Below are 13592 nucleotides of genomic sequence, written 5' to 3'. Positions count from 1 at the left end.
TGGCAGCATCATACTGTGGGGATGTTTTTCATCGGCAGGGACTGGGAAACTGGTCAGAATTGAAGAAACGATGGATGGCGCTAAATATAGGGAAATTCTTGAGGGAAACCTGTTTCAGTCTTCCAGAGATTTGAGACTGGGACGGAGGTTCACCTTCCAGCAGGACAATGACCCTAAGCATACTGCTAAAGCAACACTCGAGTGGTTTAAGGGGAAACATTTAAATGTCTTGGAATGGCCTAGTCAAAGCCCAGACCTCAATCAAATTGATCCATCCAACTTGAAGGAGCTGGAGCAGTTTTGCCTTGAAAAGCTTATAGAGACATACCCCAAGAGACTTGCAGCTGTAATTGCTGCACATGATGGCTCTTCAAAGTATTGACTTTGGGGGGTTGAGTACTTATGCACGCTGAAGTTTTCTGTTTTTTTGTCTTATTTCTTGTTTGTTTCACAAAAAAAGATATTTTGCATCTTCAAAGTGGTAGGCATGTTGTGTAAATCAAATGATACAAACCACCCCAAAATCAATTTTAATTCCAGGTTGTAAGGCAACAAAATAGCAAAAATGCCAAGGGGGGTGAATACTTTCGCAAGCCACTGTATATATCAAAGATTTGGCGAGGGCACTAGAACAGTCTGCAGGACCCGGCCTCACCCTACTAGAATCGGAAGTCAAATGTCTACTGTTTGCTGATGATCTGGTGCTTCTGTCCCCAACGAAGGAGGGCCTACAGCAGCACCTAGATCTTCTGCACAGATTCTGTCAGACCTGGGCCCTCACAGTAAATCTCAGTAAGACAAAAATAATGTTGTTCCAAAAATGGTCCAGTTGCCAGGACCACAAATACAAATTCCATCTAGACACCGCTGCCCTAGAGCACAGAAAAAATATATACATTCATTGGCCTAAACATCAGTGCCACAGGTAACTTTCACAAAGCTGTGAACGATCTGAGAGACAAGGCAAGAATGGCATTCTATGCCATCAACAGGAACATAAAATTCGACATACCAATTAGGATCTGGCTAAAAATACTTGGATCAGTTATAGAACCCATTGCCCTTAATGGTCTGGGGTCTGCTCACCAACCAAGAATTCAGAAAATGGGACAAACACCAAATTCAGACTGCATGCAGAATTCTGCAAAAATATCCTCCGTATACAACGTAAAACACCAAATAATTCATGCAGAGCAGAATTAGGCCGATACCCGCTAAATATCAAAATCCAGAAAATAACCGTTAAATTCTACAACCACCTAAAAGGAAGTGATTCCCAAACCTTCCATAACAAAGCCATCACCTACCGAGAAATGAACCTGGAGAAGAGTCCCCTAAGCAAGCTGGTCCTGGGGCTCTGTTCACAAACACAAACAGACCCCACAGAGCCCCAGGACAGCAACACAATTAGACTCAACCAAATCATGAGAAAACAAAAATATAATTACTTGACACATTGGAAAGAATTTACAAAAAAAAACAGAGCAAACTAGAATGCTATTTGGCCCTAAACAGAGAGTACACAGTGGCAGAATACCTGACCACTGTGACTGACCTAAAATTAAGGAAATCTTTGACTATGTACAGACACAGTGAGCATAGCCTTGCTATTGAAAAAGGCCGCCGTAGGCAGACCTGGCTCTCAAGAGAAGACAGGCTTTGTGCACACTGCCCACAAAATGAGGTGGAAACTGAGCTGCACTTTCTAACTTCCTGCCAAATGTATGACCATATTAGAGACACATACTTCCCTCAGATTACACAGACCCACAAAGAATTCGAAAACAATCCAATTTGAACAAACACCATTGTAAATACAACCTATATTTATGTTGATTTATTTTCCTTTTTGTACTTTAACTATTTGCACATCATTATAACACTGTATATAGACATAATATGACATTTGAAATGTCTTTATTCTTTTGGAACTTTTGTGAGTGTAATGTTTACTGTGAATTTTGTATTGCTTATTTCACTTTTGTTTATTATCTATTTCACTTGCTTTGGCAATGTAAACATATGTTTCCCATGCCAATAAAGCTCTTAAATTGAGTTGAATTGAATTGAGAGAGAGGTGTAGGTCTAAATTCCTCTTTCATGAAGAATGAGATAGCTTCTTCAATGTAATCGAAATTGGCCCTTGAGCTCTGATCTTAGGTTATTCGTTACCGGTTAGAATGAGACTATGACGAGACCTACACACAACAAACTCTCCTCCCCCTAAACGATCACTTCCCTACAGGCCTTGCTTCTTAAATATCTCTTTTCTCTCTCTTTCTCCTTTCACACTTTTGCCTGACTGGGTCTTTTTTACCAGCAGAGACAGAGAGGGAGTGAGAGAGAGAGTGAGAGAGAGAAAGAGAGATAAGAGGTGGGGGGGGCACAGAGAGAATATTCTTACTCCATAAAAGGTTTTGTGTGAGGACGACTGAGCATGCGGCTATTGTACAAAAAAAAAAAAAAAAGGCCCACAGTCAGACCACCAGTGGATGACCCTGCAAACAGCAACAAAACCCGATTGGTCTCGGCCGCCATTGGCTAATGGGCCAGAGAGGAATAGCCCTGGGTGGTAATGACTCTATTCTCTACCTTCTTCTCTTCTCCCTCCCTGTGCCTCGTATACCTTACTTCCCCAACCCCCCATATACCCCCCCCCCCCACATACTGTACCACCAGCTCTCTGCTTTCGCCTTTGCTTTACACCCCCAAACCCCACACTCTGTGCCCCCCTCGACCCCCTCCCTTCCCCCCCGTTTGTCACAGTATCTGTGTGGCACACTCGGCAGCCTGACATGGCACCAGATGCCGGGGAGATGAGGCATGGCGAGTCGAATCGGAGGACCATATGTCCGGATGAGTCATGGTCCCCTCTGCCTTTCCCACACTGGTCTGCAATAAGAGCCACCTGCAGTTGGAGTCGCCTGCAGTAGGAGCCTGTGCATCGGTGGGGATGTCACTATACTGCCATGCTAGAAAGGACGGATACACGGCACTTAACTACATATTGTATGCCATTGTAACCACTGTGACCCTAACCTTACCCCTAACCTTAAAGTCCCACTCCAGCCTGCCGACCCCCTACAATACATAGCCATCTAGTGACAACTGTTTAAGGTAAAACTGAACATTTTATTATCTGTCATGGTTAAAGCACTGGTGGATCCAGCAGTCCCAGGTGGCAACACACCAATGACTCAAGACCATTCCCAGACCTTTATAAGACCACAAGAGTCTTCAACTTTTGATGGGTTCAAAAGTTAGCAGTTTATGACCAATATTTGAAAAGGCAGACCTAAACCATTAGTGCTGCCCAAACAATATTCAAATATTCTGGCAGACTTAGTAGAACAGCCAGCCTTAGCTGTCTGTGTCCGTCAAATGAAAGCTACCATCTTTGTTGATTTGTGATTTGCCCTCATTGCCCTATTGACCCTGATAATAGGTTAAAAAGACAGTGATAGAGGAAGATAGAGAGCAAAGAGAAAAGAGAGAATAAGGTGGAGGAAAAAGAAGAAAGAAATTAGAGTGAAGCTGATGATGAGGCACGTAAAGGTTGGTAGGATTGAGGGATAAAGGGTAGAGGAGGAGGAGATGGGGGGTGTATAGGAGGAGAGGAGGGGTAGATGGGGGGTGGGTGTGTGTGTGTGTGTGTGTGAGACAGACAGACAGACAGAGAAGGACATGGGGCTGTTTTAGAGATAAAGGCCATCTAGCCCTATGGTTGATTGCCCCACTATAGACACTCACTCACTGGTGGTGAAAAGCAGCCCTCAGACACTGGTGAATAAACTCTTACGATTTATACACCATACCCCCCACCCCCTATCCCTACCACCCCCTCCACTCTGCCTCACTCTGAATTCTACGGGGCTTTGAACATACACACACCAGAGGAGGCTGGTGGAAGAAGCTATAGGAGGACGGGCTCATCTGGTGTGTGTATGTTCAAAGACCCGCAGAAAAGATTGAGGGAGCTAAATAGCCTCACAAACACACTCAAACATGCAAAGAATGATTGCAACTGACTCAATAATGTAATTTATTAATGGTTCATTATGTCTTCTTTGTTGGATCTCACATAAATAAAAACGATATAGTGACTTTCAGAGACTAATGGCTAAACAAGGAAATTAAGGGTGCAGGTAGCCTAGTGGTTAATAAGAGTGTTGTGCCAGTAACTGAAAGGTCAGTGGTTTGAATCCCTGAACCAACTAGATGAAAAATTTGCCAATGTGCCCTTGAGCAAGGCACTTAAGCCTAATTGCTCCTGTATGTTGCTCTGGATAAGAGCATCTGCTAAATGTAATGTAAGTGAAGAAACTGTTGTTAAATATGTGCAACTAGAAGTGACAGTCAAACAAAACAGAAATTGACAAACCTTTATGAAAGGGAAATTCAATCAGTCAACAGATGAGTGAATGTGATTGATACATGCTCTTTGCCCTCTTTCCTCCTTTTCTTTCTTCCTTCCCTTCTGTTCACATGCAAAATCCAAACCTTAGTATTAGTTGCTGGTCTTAGCTTAGCATGGGTAACCATTAGCCTGCCTGTATAAAGGCCCTAGTTAGCCCTGTTGTGTATGTGTCAGCAGAGAAGTTATGAAGCTCAGATATACTAACCTGACCTCAGCTCTCTCTCTGTTATACAGATATACAGATAGGCTCCAACTAAATCCCACTGCCAAAGTTAGCTGTACTGTTAAAGCTCAGTTATTTTAGTGAGTTTAAAAATAATTGCGATATTATTACCCTAACTGAAAACTTATGGCATCTAAACAGAAGCTCAAAGTTGGAACACTCTGTTTTTTGATAACGTATATTTTCTTGAGATCCAACTTCCATTTCTTGGCAAGTGGCCAAGTCTGTCTAGACACTACCCACTGGGCACACTATGTCATTTCAATGTGGATAATTGGGTAATATTTGGTTGAGACATTGATCATTGACATTGAATGAAAAAGACAGCCAAAAGTTAGTTGAATTACTCATGTTATCACTATGATGTCAACCATCTAAAAGCACAACCAAATTCCAATGGAAAAACAATGTCTGATGTTTGGTTTAGTTGTCGACCAAATGTCTATCACTGCTTTTTCAACCATTTAAAAGCACAGCAGTTCAAATGGGAATACAATGTCAGATATTTTGATTATTTATACAGCAGATTAGTGTGACATCACTGTGCTTCATCTAATAGCAAAACCAAATGACCTGGATTGCAGTTGAGATTACATTAGAAGTACAGTTGAAGTCGGAAGTTTACATACACTTAGGTTGGAATCATTAAAAACTTGTTTTTCAACCACTCCATACATTTCTTGTTAACAAACTATAGTTTTGGCAAGATGGTTAGGACATCTACTTTGTGCATGACACAAGCAATTTTTCCAACAACTGTTTACAGTCAGATTATTTTACTTATAATTCACTGTATCACAATTCGAGTGGGTCAGAAGTTTACATACTGTGCCTTTAAACAGCTTGGAAAATTCCAGAAAATGATGTCATGGCTTTAGAAGCTTCTGATAGACTAATTTACATAATTTGAGTCAATTGGAGGTGTACCTGTGGATGCATTTCAAGGCCTACTTTCAAACTCAGTGCCTCTTTGCTTGACATCATGGGAAAATCTAAAGAAATCAGCCAAGACCTCAGAAAAAAATGGTAGACCTCCACAAGTCTGGTTCATCCTTGGGAGCAATTTCCAAATGCCTGAAGGTACCACGTTCATCTGAACAAACAATAGTAGGCAAGTATAAACACCATGGGACCACGCAGCCATCATACCGCTCAGGAAGGAGATTCGTTCTGTCTCCTAGAGATGAACGTACTTTGGTGCGAAAAGTGCAAATCAATCCCAGAACAACAGCAAAGGACCTTGTGAAGATGCTGGAGGAAACAGGTACAAAAGTATCTATATCCACAGTAAAACGAGTCCTATATCGACATAACCTGAAAGGCCGCTCAGCAAGGAAGAAGCCACTGCTCCAAAACCGCCATAAAAAAGCCAGACTACAGTTTGCAACTGCACATGGGGACAAAGATCGTACTTTTTGGAGAAATGTCCTCTGGTCTGATGAAACTAAAATATAACTGTTTGGCCATAATGACCATCGTTATGTTTGGCGGAAAAAGGGGGTGGCTTGCAAGCCGAAGAACACCATCCCAACCGTGAAGCACGGGGGTGGCAGCATCATGCTGTGGGGGTGCTTTGCTGCAGGAGGGACTGGTGCACGTCACAAAATAGATGGCATCATGAGGAAGGAAAATTATGTGGATATATTGAAGCAACATCTCAAGACATCAGTCAGGAAGTTAAAGCTTGGTCGCAAATGGGTCTTCCAAACGGACAATGACCCCAAGCATACTTCCAAAGTTGTGGCAAAATGGCTTAAGGACAACAAAGTCAAGGTATTGGAGTGGCCATCACAAAGCCCTGACGTCAATCCTATAGAAAATTTGTGGGCAGAACTGAAAAAGCATGTGCGAGCAAGAAGGCCTGCAAACCTGACTCAGTTACACCAGCTCTGTCAGGAGGAATGGGCCAAAAATCACCCAACTTATTGTGGGAAGCTTGTGGAAGGCTACCCGAAATGTTTGACCCAAGTTGAACAATTTAAAGGCAATGCTACCAAATACTAATTGAGTGTATGTAAACTTCTGACCCACTGGGAATGTGATGAAAGCAATAAAAGCTTAAATAAATAATTCTCTCTACTATTATTCTGACATTTCACATTCTTAAAATAAAGTGGTGATCCTAACTGACCTAAAACAGGACATTTTTACTAGGATTAAATGTCAGGAATTATGAAAAACGTGTTTAAAAGTATTTGGCTAAGGTGTATGTAAACTTCCGACTTCAACTGTACATGGTGCAAGTGATCAATGCCGTTCGAGATACTGCACAGACTATTACAACAATTGTGAAGATCTCCACAGACCTGCGATGACCTATGCATGCTATCTTGAACATATTAATCATAAGTAGACATTTATAGTTACAGTAACCTCAAAATGTGGCCATGCAACTGGGTCCTGGACTTCCTGACGGGCCGACCCCAGGTGGTGAAGGTAGGAAACAACACCTCCACTTCGCTGATCCTCAACACTGGGGCCCCACAAGGGTGCATGCTCAGCCCCCTCCTGTACTCCCTGTTCACCCATGACTGCGTGGCCAAGCACGCCTCCAACTCAATCATCAAGTTTGCAGACGACACAACAGTAGTAGGCCTGATTACCAACAATGACGAGACAGCCTAGAGGGAGGAGGTGAGGGCCCTGGCAGAGTGGTGCCAGGAAAATAACCTCTCCCTCAACGTCAACAAAACGAAGGAGCTGATCGTGGACTTCAGGAAACAGCAGAGGGAGCACGCCCCTATCCACATCGACGGGACCGCAGTGGAGAAGGTGGAAAGCTTCAAGTTCCTCGGCGTACACATCACTGACAATCTGAAATGGTCCACCCACACAGACAGTGTGGTGAAGAAGGAGGCTGAAGAAATTTGGCTCATCCTAATATTTATATATTTCTTAATTCCATTCTTTTACTTTTAGATTTGTGTGTATTGTTGTGAATTGTTAGATACTACTGCACTGTTGGAGCTAGGACCACAAGCATTTAGCTACACCCGCAACAACATCTGCTAAATATGTGTATGTGATCAATAACATTTTATTTGATTTTATTTGATGGATGTGTCATTTTAAGGTTGAATGTTACGTTCGTTTGCAAGATAGCCTTAACCTTAGGCTATTTACTTTATTACAAAAGTAATATTGAATTGTGTTTGGTTGACAATGCAACCAAATGTCAACATTTAAATTAGATGTATTTACTGCTTGGATAGTTCCATCTGAGCCACTGGCTTAATCCCATTCTTTAACTTTTATTTTTGGTTGAGTTGGAGACATGAATGCAACATATAATTTGTTAAGTTGTCGACAAGTTAATAGGCTATTTATTGTATTTCAAAAGTGATACTGAATTGTGTTTGGTTGTCAACACAACCAAATATCAACATTTGAAGGAGATGTATCTTCTGCCTGGATAGTCCCATCTGTGCCACTTACATAGTCTGTATGGCTTTAATTCCAGTTTGTCTACAAATTAATAATTGATATTGTTGGATTCATGTCTCCATCGCAACCAAAAATAAAAGTTAAAGAATAGGACTAAATCAAATCAAACTTTAAATGCACTTTAAATAAAGTTTGATATAATTTAGTCCTATTCTTTAACTTAGATTTTTGGTTGAGATTGGGTAGCTGTACATAAATCAATTCTCCAGTAGTAAGTGCTGCCTGGACTACTGTTTTTTTTTCTGATAGTGGATATAACGTTGAAAATCTGATGTTGTTTTGGAGGTGCAAGTCAACATATTTTATAAAGGTTTGTCTATGTTGAAAATTAGTTACCATGATGACATAATCCTGTGGTTGAAATTTTACCTCAAAACAACTGATGACTTTTTTCAAATCCAATAAATTTTCCACATAGATTCCACGTCACAATACGCTGACAAATTACGTTAAAACAACGTTGATTCAACCACTTTGTGCCCAGTGGGTAGTCACTAGTACAGAGGAGAGCAGTGAAGTCGAACAGTCAGTCAATGGATCCACCTCCTCTGTTTCCTGCTCTATCTGTTCCCTGTAAAGACCTGGGCGGTGGATGATCGTCTCACAGAAGGATTTGATTGACACTGTCTGTCATAGGCAATGAACTCCACTCTATATCCACACACACACCATTCTATTTCAACACCACAGCCAAAGTGTGGATAAAGAAAATTATGAAAATGAGGTGGAATCTTTATTCTTTATTCGTTATTCTTTCCTGTTCTGGATGGATTTTGGGACATTTGAAAACCTTTACTCCCTTGCACTGTAAACAACCTTTACCTTAAAATCTGAATATTTTATTTATCTGACTTCTACAAATAAAGCCAAGTCCCCAGAGAGACTAAAGGATGACTCTCCTCTCTCCTGTTCTTAATCTATTGTCATTCTGATTCAGTTCTACCATGGAGGCTCCAAGTGTAGGCCAGTCTATTCCACAGAGACCAGGGGCCATATCCATAAAGCATCTGAGAGTTGGAATGCTGATCTAGGATCAGGTCCCCACTGTTTTTACATTATAAACTAAAAAGCCAAACTGATCCCAGATCAGCACTCCTATTCTGAGACTCTTTGTGGATATGGGCCCTGAGCTCAAAGCAGTTAAACACCTCTCTTTGTCTTCTCTCTATACCCCCAGAGTCCCTGGACCTTAGAGAGCTCTTAGCTAGCCTAGATCTAGGACCAGTTTCAACAAATGAAACAAAAAAGTGTTTAAAGCCACCAGGTTGTCTGTATGAGGGCTTTAGCCACAAGCTGTTGTCCTTCTGCTCCAAGTGTAATGGTCCATGCTAATGGTTAGAGCTTTTGTATGCGTATTTAGATTAATTAGCATAATAAGTTGGTACTGGCAACAATGGTTAACCACATTTGACATTTCTCTGCCATATTTGAATGAAATTATCAAATCAATTCTCAAATCAGTGATCACATTTTTAAAAACATTCCCAACAGATGGAGTATACTTTTCATGCAAAGGGACAGTCAGTGGCCTGTGTGGTCCAGCAGTTAGAACTGTACACCCGGGTACACGGCCTAGACTACCAGTGTTGACATGGGTTCCAATCCAATCCATGCCCTTTCTGACTCAAAACTTCTCCTACCTTTCCTTTCAAGTGTCTTATCTCAATAAAAAATACATAAAACCCTTTCACCTCCTATGGATCGGACCCCTTTTTTCAATTTTCGCCTAAAATGACATACCCAAATCTAACTGCCTGTAGCTCAGGACCTGAAGCAAGGATATGCATTTTCTTGATACCATTTGAAAGGAAACACTTTGAAGTTTGTGGAAATGTGAAATAAATGTTGGAGAATATAACACATTAGATCTGGTAAAATATGTTTTTTTTTCTCCATCATCTTTGAAATGCAAGAGAAAGGCCACAATATAATATTGCAGTTTAGGCGCAATTTAGATTTTGGCCACTAGATGGCAGCAATGTGTGTGCAAAGTTTCAGATTGATCCAGTGTGTCACGCCCTGGCCTATAGAACTCTAGCTAGTTTGGTCAGGGTGTGAATATATTCTAGGTTTGTATTTCTATGTTTGGCCGGGTGTGGTTCCCAATCAGAGGCAGCTGTCGCTCGTTGTCTCTGATTGGGGATCATACTTAGGCAACCAGTTTTCCTGCCTGCGTTGTGGGATTTTGTTATGTTCCTTGTAAGGTATGTTGTGTGTTCTACCTTGGACTTCACATTTTGTTTATTGTTTTGTCGTGTGTTTATTAAGTTGAATAAACATGTACGTATATCACGCTGCGCCTTGGTCTGACCCGTCATTCAACGAACGTGACAGAAAATCCCACCAGACCTGGACCAAGCAGTGTGCCGAGGAGGAACAGAGAGGATGGACTTGGCGGGAGATAAGAGAGGATCTGGCAAGAAAGATGGAGGCCCTGAAAGGGATCAGGGTGGAGAGACAGCCCCAATAAAACATTTTGGGGGGGTGTTAAAAGGGTGATCGGGGAGCGACAGAGAGGAGCCCCGACCACTGCACTCGTGGGGGCTCAAGGAGGAGTCCTCACTGGAGGAGGACGGGGCGCGGAGTGTAAAGGACGGAGACAGTCATAGACCTCCAGCGTCGGTTCCCAGTCCAGCCCAGCTTGTTCCTGCTCCTCGCACCAAACCGGTGGTGCGCGTCGCCAGTCCGGCCCGGCCTGTTCCTTCTCCTCGCACCAAGCCGGTGGTGCGCGTCGCCAGTCCGGCCCGGCCTGTTCCTGCTCCTCGCACCAAGCCGGTGGTGCGCGTCGCCAGTCCGGCCCGACCTGTCCCTGCTCCTCGCACCAAGCCGGTGGTGCGCGTCGCCAGTCCGGCCCGGCTTGTTCCTGCTCCTCGCACCAAGCCGGTGGTGCGCGTCGCCAGTCCGGCCCGGTCTGTCCCTGCTCCTCGCATCAAGCCGGTGGTGCGTGTCGCCAGTCCGGCCCGACCTGTCCCTGCTCCTCGCACCAAGCCGGTGGTGCGCGTCGCCAGTCCGGCCCGGCTTGTTCCTGCTCCTCGCACCAAGCCGGTGGTGCGCGTCGCCAGTCCGGCCCGGTCTGTCCCTGCTCCTCGCACCAAGCCGGTGGTGCGCGTCGCCAGTCCAGCCCGGCCTGGCCTGTTACTGCTCCTCGCACCAAGCCAGTGGTGCGCGTCGCCAGTCCGGCCCGGCTTGTTCCTGCTCCTCGCACCAAGCCAGTGGTGCGCGTTGCCAGTCCGGCATGGCCCGTGCCCGTTCCACCGGTGCCTGGTCCGGCTCCGGTCAGCGGATCCACTCCGGAGCCGGAGCCGCCACCGAGGCTGGAAGCCCATCCGGACCCTCCCCGATTCAGTCAGGTTTGTGCGGCCGGAGTCCCCACCTTTGGGGGGGGGGGAGGTACTGTCACGCCCTGGCCTATAGAACTCTAGCTAGTTTGGTCAGGGTATGAATATATTCTAGGTTTGTATTTCTATGTTTGGCCGGGTGTGGTTCCCAATCAGAGGCAGCTGTCGCTCATTGTCTCTGATTGGGGATCATACTTAGGCAACCAGTTTTCCTGCCTGCTTTGTGGGATTTTGTTATGTTCAAGTTTAGGCTTGTGTGTTAGCCTATGGACCGTCACAGTTAAGTTTGTTGTTTTGGTTACTGTTTCGTGTGTTTATTAGTTAATAAACATGTTCGCCGTTCACGCTGCACCTTGGTCCGTCCCGTTCCTTAACGTACGTAACACAGTGAAGCATTGCAATACTGGACTATTTTGTATCAAGTATGCCCAAATGTGCCGAATTGGTCAATTGATACATTTTCAAGTACATAACTATAGAGAACATACAAAAATTATATGGTAATACAAAATGTAATTTTACACACTCCCAGGAATGTCATACATGATGGATCATTAGCTTATACACTAACTTTCACACATCTAGATGGCCGGGCGGGGTTGGTGTGGAGCCAGATACAGCAAGGGTTCAAACTGTAGAACCCAGTTCCTACATTTGAATATAAAAATTGATTTTATCAAACAAAACTATGCTACATTATATCTCTGGGACCCTCAGGATGACAAATCAGAGCAAGATTACTGAATGTAAGTACATTATTTACCTTCAGAGGTGAATGTATCAAACCAGTTGCCGTGATAAGTGTTTTGTTGTTGTGTACTCTCCTCAAACAATAGAATGGTATTTTTTCACTGTAATAGCTACTGTAAATTGGACAGTGCAGTTAGATTGACAAGAATTAAGCTTTCTGCCCATATAAGACATGTCTATGTCCTGGACCTGGAAAGTTTGCTGTTACTTACAACAGTCATGCTAATCACATTAGCACACGTTAGCTCAACCGTCCCGTATACGGGCCACCGATCCCGTAGATGTTAAAAAACATGATATTTCACCCCAAATTGTATTGTTTCTAGTTTTGCTTAATACCCATTGCTTTATTGCTTTCAGGAACTTCAAATCTGCTTTCAAAAACAGATCCTTAAAAATACTTCTGTACCCTCTACACCCCTCACTCTCACCTCTGTTTCAACCATCTCACACACTTGTCTCGAACTAAAGATAAATTAATTTTCATTGAGAAGAAGTGCCTTAATTAAAACTTTGAGTTTCCATCATTCTCCCTTCAAATCCCCCTCTTCACTCCTCTTTTCACCCACTCCCCTTCTCATCTTCTCTCCTCTTCTCTCCTCCTCTGTCTCCTCCAGCAGACAGACGGGGCATCGTTGACTTGCACTACAAGACCTTTGGTTGTTTGCCAGCCTATAGAGAGACTCCATTAGATACAATGGCTTTGCAAAATAAAGGAGAGACATTCCTAATTAAATCAATCTATGCAGGCTCTCACTCTCTTTTTTCTCTTTATCTCTTTCTTGTTCTCTCTTTCTCTGTCTGGGCTAAGCTGGGCCTCCTCTCATCCTCCCTTAGTATCTCCAAAAAATTGACAAGTGACCAGGGAAGAATGAGGGTTTTCACCAGAGTGCTCCTTAAGAAGCTACTTCTTGCTAATTAACTGGTTGTCTTTGTCACTGTGTGCTGTGTGTGTATGAAGGGTCGGTCTGACAGGGATTGAATGAAGCCCTCTTATTTGGCAACTGTCTCTCAATCTTGAGCATTTCTCTTCTCTCCTCTTTTGTTGGACATATGGGTTTATAAAATTTTTATATTATAAATTTTTCTAATTTGTGGTCCTAGCAGTGAGAAGACCATAAAATACATACATAATGTTCTGATATACAATATATCTCAGGGATTAGAGATAACAACAGATACCCCTATGTATCTGGATGAAGGTTGTATTCACATGCAAAATAAACACACACACACACACCGTTACAAACTGGGACAAATTTGTGAGACAGACAAGACATCGTAAGTGCTTAATTCCTATCACAGAACATTATAGAGAGAAAAAAAACATATCTGAGATATCCAATGTGAAAGTTCAATGACGTGGAGGGGTTGTGTGTGGGATTTTCTCTTGGCACATCACAGCATCAGTAACAAATGG

Source organism: Coregonus clupeaformis, chromosome 3 (genome assembly GCF_020615455.1).
Source record: "Coregonus clupeaformis isolate EN_2021a chromosome 3, ASM2061545v1, whole genome shotgun sequence".
NCBI lineage: Eukaryota > Metazoa > Chordata > Actinopteri > Salmoniformes > Salmonidae > Coregonus > Coregonus clupeaformis.
The sequence above is the reverse complement of the archived record's forward strand: the minus strand, read 5'-3'. Positions refer to the sequence as shown.